Source organism: Ictidomys tridecemlineatus, chromosome 6, assembly GCF_052094955.1.
Source record: "Ictidomys tridecemlineatus isolate mIctTri1 chromosome 6, mIctTri1.hap1, whole genome shotgun sequence".
Lineage (NCBI taxonomy): Eukaryota > Metazoa > Chordata > Mammalia > Rodentia > Sciuridae > Ictidomys > Ictidomys tridecemlineatus.
Genome location: NC_135482.1, coordinates 79062740 through 79076593, shown reverse-complemented (window position 1 = coordinate 79076593; position 13854 = coordinate 79062740). Strand labels below are relative to the sequence as shown.

The 13854-nt window shown below is 40.9% G+C and overlaps 1 long non-coding RNA gene across 1 annotated transcript in view; it reads right to left on the bottom strand.

The window, feature by feature from the left end:
* Positions 1-1436: 1436 nt before the first annotated feature.
* LOC144364884 (uncharacterized) overlaps positions 1437-13854 on the bottom strand; it is a 50186-nt gene continuing 37768 nt past the window's right edge. The window contains exons 3-4 of the long non-coding RNA XR_013422997.1: positions 6308-6462; positions 1437-2943 (exon numbers count right to left, since the gene is read on the bottom strand). This is a non-coding gene — a long non-coding RNA (uncharacterized LOC144364884). The remainder of the gene's footprint in view (positions 2944-6307; positions 6463-13854) is intronic.

Below are 13854 nucleotides of genomic sequence, written 5' to 3'. Positions count from 1 at the left end.
AGAAGTTGTACTAAGTAAATAAATAAATGAAGTAATGTTAGAAAATCATTCATTCTAGAGACACTTTCAGGATATTTCTGTTGATCTTCTAAATCATGTGTTTTACTTCTTACATTACTGAAATTTTTTAATCCCTAAGAATTAATCCCTTTTGCTTTGGGCTGTAGGGAGAAAAAAATCACAATTATATAAACTAAAACAAGCTCTTTAAAAATAGTTCATACCAGGAAAGCTGTGCCAGGTGCTGTGGTACACACATATAATCCCAGCAACCCAGGTGGCTAAGACAAGAGGAGTGCAAGTTCAAGGTCAGTCTGGGCAACTTAAAGAACTTAAGAAAATCAATATGGAAAGGAATATCTGGGGCATGATGTCATTTCACAAGGCTAAGTGAACATCTGCAGCTGTTAGGGATGTTACAACTTTGGGGGTAGGAGGGGAGATGGCAGTAGTTCCTAGGATGAGGAACACAATCAAAACCCAAAGAGATCTCAGACTAGAACAAGAGACCAAATCTGATACACCAAAACTGATTAGATAATTTTTTTTTACATCAAAATTTGAGACTTTCCATCTTTACAGGTAGACGGCAGAAGTAAAAGAAAATGAAGTTAAACAGGAATATTAAATCTTGGGGAGTGTGCTGACGATACATTTACTGCAATAAAGGGTTAATCTGTCTACTTCACAAGATTTGACAAGACTGCATGAACAGAACCCAGTCCATAAGAAGAAAAGTGCTTTTTCTACAGCCAAATTCAACTTCTTAGAGACACTGATTAATCACCTCATATCTAAGGAATAAAAACCAAACTAAAAAGAAAACCCAAAACTGTGTCATACAAAGAAAAGCTAAAGAATGTGAAAGTGTTCATCATAGGAAAGAAAAATTTTAGGAGGACAAATGTTGCCTGAAAGTGTCTGCAGAACTACAGCTACAAGAAGGGCAGGAAGGTATTCCTCATCCAAGAGCAATCAGCTCCCCAGGAAGCAGTGAGTGCCAGTCACTCAGAGTTCAGAGTAAAGGCAAACACAGGTGTCAGCACTATGTTGGATAGAGTACAGTGGGGACAGTTAATGATGACCACCAGGGAGTCTTCAAGTCCTGAGTTTAAGCTGGCCCACTGCTCACGTTCAGACAGCTTTTGGACTACCAGCAGTTGCTACTGCAGGAGACCAGGATGTGCTACTTCAAACTATGCCTCCTTGGCACAAGAATTATTTTAAGCTGATTATTTTTAGAAACTGTAGACACTGGGGAAAACTCTAAAAATAGAAGAGAAATAACCCTTTTGTTAAGGAAATCTGTTTGTAAGGGTGTCTCCCTCTCTGTACCAGGAAAAGGAGGAATGTCGCGACCCCTCGCCAGCAAGGAACTAAAAGACTTAGACAACTATGATATTTCATCTTTCATGGGAGCAATATGGACTCGCGTATTATTCACTCTAACAATTTATTGTCTCAACAGCATAGTCAGGTTATCAAACTCTGCTGACCAGACCCCTGTAAGCATAGTTCCCAGTTGTCTAGACAAATTAGCGGCCCTAGTCAGGTTATTGAAAGCTAAGGGAGTAATGCATAGTCCATCCATGGGCAGTAAACATCCATGAGTGAGCACTTGACTCAAAATGTACACTTGGTCTTGTAGTATATCTACCTGCTGGTTTAGAAGCACAATGCCACGATGTAGATGTTGATTCATCATAGTCTGAATCTCCATGGCTGTTGCAGCAGTACCCGCAAGCTTGTTCACAGCATCAGCAGTAAGCACGGCAGTAGCAAGAGCCGTGGCGGCAGTGGCTGCTGCAACAGCAGAAGCTGCAATGGCTGCCACAATGGCTGCAGTTATATCAAGGTCTCTTTTGTTTCTTTGCAATAATACAGGCAAATTATCATCATCAATAGACACAGGTAAAGGCAAGTAGGAGGGCACACGTACCACCACAACAGAGTCCTCCAAAGAGGCATTCCAGCATTGTACAAGTCTACACGTCTGGTTAGAACAATTGAGTAAAGGAGATGAATAATTGAACATCAATAACATGAATGGGGGCCATACACACACAGGTGTTGGTGCAAACCTAAATAGGTCACTGCAATTGACTTTCACTTGCTCTTCGAAACTGCCAGCAGAAGTATTGTAAGTGTAGTTACATTTTTGAACACTACCTCCATCAATAAATCCGAGGGCATTAAGTTGTGAGCAGGCGCTCAAACGAGTGCATAATACCCAGGAGTCAAAAGGATTCCAGAAAGCAGCTCGAGTAGGATTATTATAAGTGAAATTGAACCCTAGAAAAGTAGCATTCTTGTAGGTGGTTGTTAAAGGAAAAGGTAAAGGTTTTGTTAGAATTAATAAACTAAGGGGTCAATGAGCCCTGACATCCAGTCCAAGCTGGTGAACTAGTTTTTATGGCTTTACAATGGGGAAACATTGCCGGTTGTTGAGGAATAGAAGTATTGGCTCTCAATACCTTATCAGGAAAAACACCATTGATTACAGTAGCATTACCATTTGAGCCCCGGGAACCATCACTATCAAACCAGCCCAAAGATTGATTGGTTAACATAATACAAGGTACAGAATCAGAGTAATTAACATGTACAGAGAAACACAATGTGTCAAATAATGAAACAGTAGAAAAATTATCAATAGCTGCTACAGTATCCATAGGCAAGGTCGGTCAATCCATGGTGGCAGAGCCATTAGTAGTGAAGAAAGATGGAAGTACACCAGCCTGAGAAGTAACAGGCAATGGATATGGCCACGTCTTTACCACCGCCCAGAGGAGTTGTTCTGCAGTCCAGACGACCTCATGTCCGATCACCATCAGGAGAAGCATCAAGCACCTCATCTTGTTCATCTTCATTCTTCCTTCCTGACGGAGCTTGAGGAACTTTCCGCACGAGGAGCTCTGGCACCCACAATGGTTCCGTTCGGTCCTGTGGGAAAACACAGACAGAACCTTGTGCCCATGCCAGCACGGGATCAGGCCCATACCATTGTCCAGAAAGTACATCTTTCCACTTAACGTGCCCAAAGTTTGGGGCAGAGGGCGAACAGTGCCTAGTCGCAGCAGAGTGCCCTTGGATGTCCAGATTCAAAAAATTAATAGTGAATAGAGCCAGGGAGAGGCGCTCTTTCAGGGTGTGGCCTAAGCCAATTCCCCCTTTTTGTTTTATTAACATCTCTTTTAGAGTCTTATGAGCGTGCTCTACAATACCCTGACCTTGTGGATTGTAGGGTAAACCATGGACAAGCTGGATACCCATCTGGTTGCAAAAGGAAGAAAATTGTCGTCCAGTATACGCTGGACCATTGTCCGTCTTAATGGTCTGTGGTAATCCCCAGGCTGCCCAGGCTTCCAAGCAATGCGTGATAACATTTCCAGCCTTTTCACCAGACAAAGCAGAAGCATGGATAATGCCAGAACAAGTATCTACAGACACATGGACATATTTAAGTTTGCCAAAGTCGGGAACATGAGTGACATCCATTTGCCGTATAGTTAAAGGCCGCAAACCACGAGGATTTACACCCACAGAAGAGGGATGATGTAAAATGATACAATTAGGACAATCCAATACAATCCGCCGAGCATCAGCACGGGAGATAGTAAAGCACTTCTGAAGTGCTCGTGCATTAATATGAAATTTACTATGAAAGTTTCTAGCTTGATCTAAGGAGGAAATAGGGAACATCCAAGAAGGACAAGTAGCAAGATCAGCTTGGGCATTGCCAGCAGAAAGAGCACCCGGTAAACCTGTGTGGGCTCGAATATGCAAGGAGTAAAAACAGGCGGAGCGATTCCAAATCAATGTTTGAAGATGGAGAAAAAGGGAAGACATTACTCCTGATGTGTGTATGGGACCCACTGCTTCCAACACCTTTAAAGCTTGAACTACATAAACAGAATCTGAGATTAAATTAAAAGGAAATGGACATTGTTCAAATACTTTTATGACAATTTGCAGCTCCACCCATTGTGGATTGCCAGGAGCAAAGTGATGTTGGATAGGAGGTTGATCATTTACCACATAGGCTCCAATACCAGTTTTAGATCCATCTGTAAAAATATTTGCAGCTCCTGGGATAGGCATAGAAGAAGTGATTTTAGGGAAAATGATAGGATGTTCCTTAACAAATGTAATAAGAGGATGTGAAGGATAGTGATTATCTATCTCTCCTGGAAAAGAGCATCGTAATATAGCCCAATTATCCAGGTTAGCACACAAAACTTGAATTTGTTGACACGTATAAGGGACAATCACAGACGTTGGAGGAAAACCAAAAAATTGTATACTTTGTTGTATCCCTAACATAGCTAAAGAAGCAACTGCATCAGGATAATACTAAAGGGATTTTCCAGGGGATATACTTGGATGTATCCACAACAAAAGACCATCTTGCCACAAAACTCCAGTATGTTGCCATACAGTGGCGAGCACACATAATTGAAGAGGCTTATCCTCTTGAAGCCTGCAAAGGCTAGCATGTTGTATAGCCTCTTCCACTTTAAGCAACACTGACCTGGCTTCCTCAGTAAGATGTCAAGGGGAAGTAAGATCTGAATCACCTTTAAGAATTTCATACAAGGGTTTTAATTCAACATTGGGAATATGCAAGTAGCCCCTAATCCAATTTATGTCACCCAATAATTTTTGAAAATCATTTAACGTATGTAAATTATCAGTCCTAAGAGTTACCTAATAGTTTCACAAGAGATACTAGCACCAAGACAATCAACAGAGTCTCCTGTCTGTACTTTATTAGGTGAAACAAGCAAGCCCTTTGATTGTAGTAAATGTACTAAATCAGTGTAAGCTGCCTCCAACATAGGGAGTAACAGCTGCTTACATTATTTAGTACATTGCTCAAAAACAAGTTGCTTAATCAAAGGCATGGCTCTATCAGGATCACCAAAGATTTTTCCCGCAGCATCCACCATCCTAGCAACAAAGTCTGAGAAAGGTTCTGTAGGGCCCTGTATAATTTTAGTCAGATTGCCAGACACTTCTCCTCTATTTGGGAGTGACTTCCATGCATGGATACAAATGTTATTAATCTGTTCATATACTTCAGGAGGATATCCCGTTTGTTGATTGGCAAACCTGCCCTGCCCCAAAAGCATATCTTTATCCCAGGCGGGGCGTCCCGCTGCATGATTTTGGGCAGCCTGCTCTACCGCGTCCTCTAGCATAAATGCTCTCCAGTCCAAATATTTGCCTGGGGAAACACAAGCACGCACCAGACTAGCCCAATCTGAGGGGGTCATGCAAAATCTGGTAAGCCCCTCTACCTGAGTAAGAGTGAAAGCAGCATCTATACCATAAGTGCGAACGAATTCTGCCAAGGTTTTAATTATTTTAAAATTTAAAGGCTCATGGTATCTTCCCCTATTAGCATCCTGAAAAACCGGGTATGCTAGTCCCATGTCTGTATTAACTGTTCTCCAAACTTGTGTATGAAAAGTTCTCCTGGAGCTTTGGACTCCCCTCACATATGGGGGCGGTGCAACAGGCACTGCATCTTCTTCTAAATTCTCAACCTCCTCTTCAGAATTAGATTTATCAAAATTAGATTTATCCCCCTTCTCACGGTAGGCTTTCATGCTTTGTGTCTCCCTTTTTTTCCTTTTCATTTTTATCTTACGTAGTTGCTGTAACAATATGTCCAGGTCCTCAGAACTCTCTGAGCCACTTGTGTCCTTGGGTGTTTTTAGTTCGGTCAAGACTGGATAGAGCCTTCTCCTATTTTTATTTTCAGGCTCTTTTGCCTTTTCACTACTCTTACTCTTAATACTCTCTGCCACTTCGCTATGTGACCCCTCAGATTTTTCCTCATGTAGTTGTTTAAGAACGGCCTGACCCTCACCCACAGCCTCCTGGCATTTACCGTCTGCTATACATCCTCTAACCAATTTCCAAAGTGGTATAATGCCATCCTCTAAAGTACCTTGCTCATAAGCGAAATCCAGATCTCTCCCTAATTTGTCCCAGCTGGGAATCGTAAGACTCCCTGAAAAAGCAAACCAAGGAGCCGCTATATCAGCTTCTCTTAAAAACATCTGCAAAGTGCTCTGCTTTACCTTAAGTCCTTTTGAACGTAGCAGCCCATCCAGGGCCAACAAAATTGGGCTTTAAGAGGTAGCGCCCATAATGTTTTCAAAGCTATAAAGAAAGTGAAAGTACAAAAAACCCGGCTCTCTCTTTATCTACAGTGGCGCGTCCTGTTCTTATTATTTTCCCCGCTCTCTCTTTATTTACAGAGGAGCGCCCCGCTATTTACTTGCAGATTCCCACTTACCTGGGAACTTACCGGTGCACCACCCTGACTGCTGAAAGTTCTGGATCCTGGGTTCGAGGAATATTCTTCCCCGCTCGGGCCACCAACTGTCGCGACCCCTCGCCAGCAAGGGAAACATGACACAGGATTCTTCTTTCAGCAGTTTATTCAGGACCCTTGAAGCATGATGAGAAAACAGGAACAAGAGAGCGAGCGGTCGGTCTGCCCTAGCTTAAGTACCCAGCCCCGCCAATGAACTAGCACCACGTGGAAAAGTCTAATAGGCACAGTGCAGCGGAAGCAGGCCAGAGCCCAGCCCCACAGCCTTACAAGGAGTTGTTTACTTCTAACAACTCTAACCGCTTAACGAAGTGGAAGCAGAGACCAGCGCCATATTCAGGGTGCGGTCGCTGGCTCCCAACAGAGGAAGATTAAATCACTAGACTCTTATTGAAGGAGAAAGCACTCACTTGCATCTGCAATGATAATCCTTAACCCTTGTTAACTGGCTTTTCCTGACCCTGTGTTCATTATCTGGCTTTCCCACACACTTCTTGATTCAATGGACTGTGGGGATTTAAGCCTGAATTCAAAGTCACCTTTTTGAGATTCACTCATTTCTCAGGGTATTTCCTATATATACATATTATCCAACTTCTGTTTGTTTTTCTCTTGTTAATCTGCCTTTTGTTAAATAAGTCTGCTCCACGATGAATTATAAAGAATAGAAAATCATTTTTCATCCCCTACTATAGATCTAGTCTACTCTAGAGATACCTTCAGGATATGCATGTTGAACCCCCAAATCATGTGTTTTATTTCTTACATTATTGAAGCTTTGTAATCCCCAAGAAACCTTTGCTTTGGGCTGGAAACAAAAAAGCACAATTGTATAAACTATAAATGGTGCACACATATAATCCCAGCCACCCAAGGGGCTGAGGCAGGAATATTCCAAGTTGAAGGTCAGCCTGGGCAACTGAACAAAACCATGTCTCAAAATAAAATTGAAGGAGTTAGGGATGTGGGTCGGCAGTAGAGCTTTTGCTTAGCCTTTGCAAGACCCTGGTTCAAACCCCAATACAATCAATCAATACTATAATTCTAATTTATTTCTTACCCCATCAGCATGGATTCCTCCAGAAAATGCTTACTGGAAATAAAATAAATCTACTAAGGGTGTTAGTGGGTATAGCACATTGGTTCACAGGGAAACAAATTTTTGTCATGACACATATTAAATCAATATATGGTTTCTAAACAACAATGCCACCACAGTTCAGAGAAAGATGCACTGAAATAGTCAGGTAAAGCATCGAGGAGAGGCTGAATTCTTACCAGGGTCATCAAAGAAGGGAAAGGTTTAGAGGACGTGTGCATTCCCAAAGGGCAAGTGTTTTAGCAGCAAAGAATCAAAGACAAAGATAAGAGCAAAAACAATGGGATCCTCATCACTATCTCTGTGTGTTTAGACAGAAGAACTGCATTTTCCTTTGGCCCAACTACTGTACTCAATTTCATCTCTGATCTAAACTAATTGAAAGTATATCTTCGCTTTTAAATGAACCACAATACTAATGAGGTAGCACCATTCTCATCAGGGCTGGGAGGTAATTACTTCTATCTACATTTTGGCTTTTTTGCTGAAATGTGGCAATGTGAAGAGGTGATTATGGAAATATTCTAACAGGGCTTGCTGCAGATGCTTTCATCTGGAACACTGACTCCAACAGTCTTCAGCACCTGGGAACAGACATTTGTAGATACAATTATTTTAATACTGAAGAGCTAGAATCAGTTCCCTGTTTCCTGTTAATTTTATTGACGACATGAGTACTTTTTAGTAAAACTTGGTTTCTGTGCTGCTGTTTCTATGACAACATTTCATTGTCAGTGCTGATGGATTTGCGAGGGTTTAGGAGAAGGAGTAAGGTAACATCAAGACTTAAGAAACAGCTGGCAAGGGGAGGAGAGCTGGCAAAGAAAAGAGAGGATGGAAAGCACCCAGTGGGAAAATGTGCTTCATTACAAGTGAGAAACATGGGATTTTGGTGATGGCAGAAGGTGACAGTTTCAAAGCTTAAAGAAGAAAACTAGTTCAGCCTGGAAACCTTGGGTCCTATGGGACTGTCAGACCTCATGGCAAACAATGACTAGTAGATGAGTAACTCCCTGCAGATTTGTTCCTTTTGACTTGGTGGATGCTGAGCAGTGGCTTGGGAATACACTGAGACCCTCTCAGTTTTACAGTCATGGTACTGGACCCTCTAGATCAGCAGCCCACCCAAGCCCCCACAGTAGGCATCATCATGTCCCTTCCTTGAACCAGCTCCTGTCACAGCTGTCATCACTGTGGTCTCCATTTGTCCCCAAGTCATGGAAGCAGCCGGGCTAAATGTATTCTACATTTCTTTCTAGAAAAGGGATTGCTTGGCTAAGCACAACTTATTTCCAAATCTTACCTTGACTCACACTCATTCCCATGCTCTGCAAACCTCCACCCCATCCTCTTACCCTCCTCTGCTCTCCAGCTCCAAACAGCCTTGCCAAAAGGCCACAATGTTCAGAGGGCTCCAATGACCCCCAGCATTTCCCTTTCTCCCTTAGGAAAACTCCTTCCAGTTGGCTCTGACATGTTCTCTCTTCCATTCTCCTTCCTCAAGTCCTCCCCCATCTCTTCTCTATGAGGCTTTTCCTGGTTGCTGCCCACTCCCTCTCTCTGGTTTTGATGTTCCACAGCACTTACAATCAAGGCTTCCAATCTAGTCTGCTCAACCCTGCTGTGCTACAAACAAGGTCATCGAGGTTGGGGATGACACACTACCTCCTGATTCTACCCCTTAGCATTCAAAACCAAGTCGAACACTCAAACTCCTCCAGCGATTAGTTGTTCACAAGGCATGTGAAATGAGCCCCTTTTGAGACACTTGGCCCTCTAAGGAGACATGTATTCATTCAACGAATACTGCCCATGATACTCTCACATGCCAGGAAGTGTGCCCAGCCAGCACTGTGGGATCCATTAGGCAGGAAAACCCACACAAGCCCTGACATTCTCCTGAGGAGACAACACACAATACATAATTACAAAATGTGATGACAGTTAAATGAGAAGGCACTGGATCGAATAATGAGTGTATAATGAGGTGATCTGATTTACTCTGAGGAGACATGGCCTGTTTAGGACTGTGCCCAGAATAATACCAACTTAATAAGTAAATGAGTAAATGAATAAATACAGCTAAGGAGAAGAAATTGAAATTATAAAAGCAACCAAAAACTTAACATACATTATTAAATAATGCATATGAACAGAGAAATAATATATATATTCAATTCAATAATCCATATAAACAGAGAATCATCCAAGTAAACAAAGAAAAATATAGTTAAAACAAGTAGTAAAAATCACAGGAACAATTTGGTTGAACGCCACTATACAGATCACCTAAAGACAGGTCTTAAACACTGAATCCCTTCTGGAAAAAAAAAAAAGTAAAAACAAAAACAAATGTTCCTCACAGTTGTGGGGGGACTCACTAAAGCCTATGGACCCCAGGTGAAGGTCTCCTAATTTAGAAGAATCTAACCCATGAGGCTCACTTCTGGACAGACCTACACAAAACATTTCCACGCAGGTCATTTCCATGCAGGTCTCTAATAGACCCATACTGGCAGGCCCTTTGGAAAACTTGGGTTTATTAGGAACATTCTAAAGACAAGGTAGTTTCCATGTCAAAAATATACCAACAAGTCCAAATATAAACCTGGATTGTGCTCTTCTGAGCCCTTAGACTAAAACCTATTCTCAGGAGACACATAACAGAAGACAGAGCCTCTGCAATAACAGAGATCTCAAACTCTGGATTTCTGCAATTAACATCTGCATCTCACACCAAGAGCCAAGTCCCAACAAAATTTTACTCCATTTTTCCCCAAGAAAGTGAAGGGATTTTTCTTGTAAACACAGGAATAGAAGAGAGTATTGTTTTGCCAAGAGCATAGCCCTTTCAGACTAGTTCTACAACTAGGGAAGAAGCATCAAGAAGAATATTGAACAAGTGTCAAAAGGCGATATGAGGAAAATGCAGTCTTTAAATGTCATTTCTTTTTATTTTTCTTTATTAGTTTCTCATGACAGTACAATGATCTTGATGTATCATACATTTGATTCAAATGGGGTATGAATTCTCATTTTTCCACGTGTACAGGTTGCAGGATAAATGTCATTTCTGTTTCTTTTTGCACCATTAGAAAATAAAAAGTTTCTATTCCATCTATAACACACATAAAATGCAAATTTCAATATTTGAAGAAAAGTTTCAGATTAGGAAACAATTTTGTACAGTAGTTTTAAGAACATGGGCCATGTGATCAGAGTACTAGAATTCAAATACTGATGTTATCAGGTGTGACCTTGAGGTAATGGTATTCATCCTCAAAGCCTCAGTTTATCTTATGTAAAATGGGAAGAGTAAAAACACTAATAGCAACCTTACAGTACTGTGTATATATTCAATTAAGTAATACACGTAAATGAGCTTTAGTGCAAAACCCAAAGTTTTCAGAAAACAACAAAAAAACAAAACCAAAAAAAAAAAAAAACAATGTAGGCAGGAGAGTGAAAAGGAAAAAAAAACAGAGAATGTTTCCTTGTTAAATACAAATAAGAACCAAATGATACATTTTCATGTTTCACTTTTCAAAATACAAGTATATTTAGATGAAAAATTTTTGAATAAAAAATTCATAGATTTTCAAAAGAACTGGAAATCAAAGAAAATTCCCCTTTTCCTGAGTTTCTTAGCCTTGCTTTTCTCTGTAGGAACTAGATATCAAATAGTAATAAAGCCAATCACAGATGGAAAACACTTTTTCAGATAAACATTTTCTCTCCAAAATGTGCTTAGAATTTTGGGAGGGTAGTATGGGTGGTTCCATGGATTGTATTCAGAGGTGCACTATCACTGAGCTACATCCCCAGCCCTTTTTATTTGTTTTAGGACAAGGTCTCACTAATTATCCAACCTGGTCTCAATCTTGCAGTCCTCCTGCCTCAGCCTCCAGAGCTGAGATTACAGGTGTGTGCTCTCACACCTGGAGTAATTTGACTCTCTCTCTCTCTCTCTCTCTCTCTCTCTTTCTTTCTCTCTCTCTCTCTCCCTCTCTCTTTGCACTGGGAATTGAATTCAGGGGTGCTTTACCACTGAGCTACATCCCCAGTCTTTTTCCTGTTGTTGTTTTGTTAAGTTGAGGCAGGGTCTTGCTAAGTTGCTGAGGCTGTCCTTGAACTCGTGATCCTCCTACCTCAGCCTTCCAAGTTGCTGGGATTATAGATATGTACCACTGTGCCCAGGAGCATTTCTTAATGATATTTTTATAATTGTTTATTTTTCAAAAGTTTTTTAATCATTTCAGTCATATGCTTTCCACTCACCAATTTCCTTGAGGTTGTTATAGGTGTTTAATGACAGAATGTAGGTAAAGTACTCTGGCAAGCTTGGAGTACTTTCCTATTGTAGAACACAAGTCTCATCAGCATTGCAGACAACAAGGAAAGAATGCTAAGAGCCAATCCACAGCATGAGGGCAAAAAAGCCTTGAAACAAGGGGAGTGAAGAGCCATGGTATCCTGTGCTGATGCTGCTAAACCCTGTCATACTTGCTGGTATAACAGGTCTCTATCCCTACTCAAACAGAATTTAGCATCTGTTTCTGTTCTCTCATTCATTTTCCTAATTTCCACTGAAAAGTCAGCAGCTGCCACAGTGCTCACTGTTTTCTGACTGAGCTCCACCAACCTGGCCTGCACCACCTTGCAGGGGTCTGCAGAAAATCTTCAGGCTTGTGAGGACACAGCGGATCCCTTGTAGTCACTGTGGCTGCTCCTGCTCCCCGCTGCCTGCCAATTAGTCTGCTGGCTGCTTTCTCTGCATTTGTTGGAACCCTGTTCCTATTTCAGGGATCTCAGGGACCATGTGGCAGAGGAAACAAATGGCAGAAATGCACAGTATTTGTCATTGATCTGGACCTCAAATGTCCTTGGTACAATCTACCTGAACTCTTAGAACATTTTTAAGGGAGGAAACATAAAAGTATTTTTAACAAGTAAGAAGGGAAAGGATTTATTCAGGAACTAGTTTTATAGGATGACTTGGAGAGTAAAAGGACTTATTTATTAAATTAAAACAATCTCTATAGGTTCAAATTATGCATTAGTGCTGTGCTCTCCTTTCCTCTTAAACATACAGATACTATGTACCTTATCCTCCAAGTTTCAAAACCCAAAATTAAAAGACATTGAACCAGGATATTGGTGTCATTTGTTTAACTCAAACTGCAAACAGCTCTGCATTGCTAATCCTGCCATTATGAAGGGGGAGGACTGAACAGCTGGAGCAGATATGGGAGATGTTCAGAGATATGGAGCCCCAAGGCAGGATGAAACAAGGGGAGTGAAGAGCCATGGTATCCTGTGCTGATGCTGCTAAACCCTGTCATACTTGCTGCTGAAATTCCTCTAGTGCTGGGCAAAATGCTCTACATCAGCATCTCATGTCTGGAAGACACTGTTCTCCAACATATGACTAACTTCCCCTCCAACAAATCCCATGTAGAAAATCCCCCAAATTAACCAGCTCCTTCATTTCATACCATCATGTTACATCAGGTGAAAACACTACCAAAACTCTACTTCATAAAAGTTTAGGAAAACTTTTAACCTCAACATGTGCTGTCTTAGTAAGAACTAATTATTTTCCTAGCCTATCACCTCCTGTTTACTAAAGCAGCAATAATCAATCAACTGTGCTCATTAAAGCAATCCACTTACAATAGCTACAATAAATGAAGAAATAGCTCAGGAATGAACTTAACTAAGGATGTGAAAGGTACAAAACACTAAAAAAAAAAATTGAACACAAAAATATGGAAAGACCTTCTCAGGTTTGTGGATTAGAAAAATCAATATTGTTAAATGTTTATGCTGCCCCAAACCATCTACAGATTCAATGCAATCTGCAACAAAATATCAATGGCATTCTTCACAGAAAGTCCAAAAGAACCACAAGAGCTAAAGCAATCTTGAAACAAAAAGAGCAAAGCTAGTTGTATAACAAATACCTGATTTGTATAACAAATACCTGATTTCACAGCATACTACATAGCCATGGTAACCAAAACAGCATGGCGTAAAACAGACACACAGACAAATGTAACAGAATGGAGATTTCAGAAGTAAAACCACAACCTCAGCCAACTGATATTCAACAAAGGTGCCAAAACTTACACTGGAGAAAACAATAAATGATGCTGGGAATGCTAGATATTGTGTGCAGAAGACTAGAACTTGACTCCTCTCTCAATGTTGTACAAAAATCAACTGAAGACGGATCAAAGACCTATGATCTGAGACTCTAAAACCACTAAGAGAAAACTTCAAGACATTGGTACAGGCCAAGATTTTCTGGATTGGACCCCAAAGCACAGGAAACAAAAGCAAAACTTGACAGATTGGATTCCATCAAACAAACAAACAAAACAAAACAAAACAAAACAAAAAACCTTCT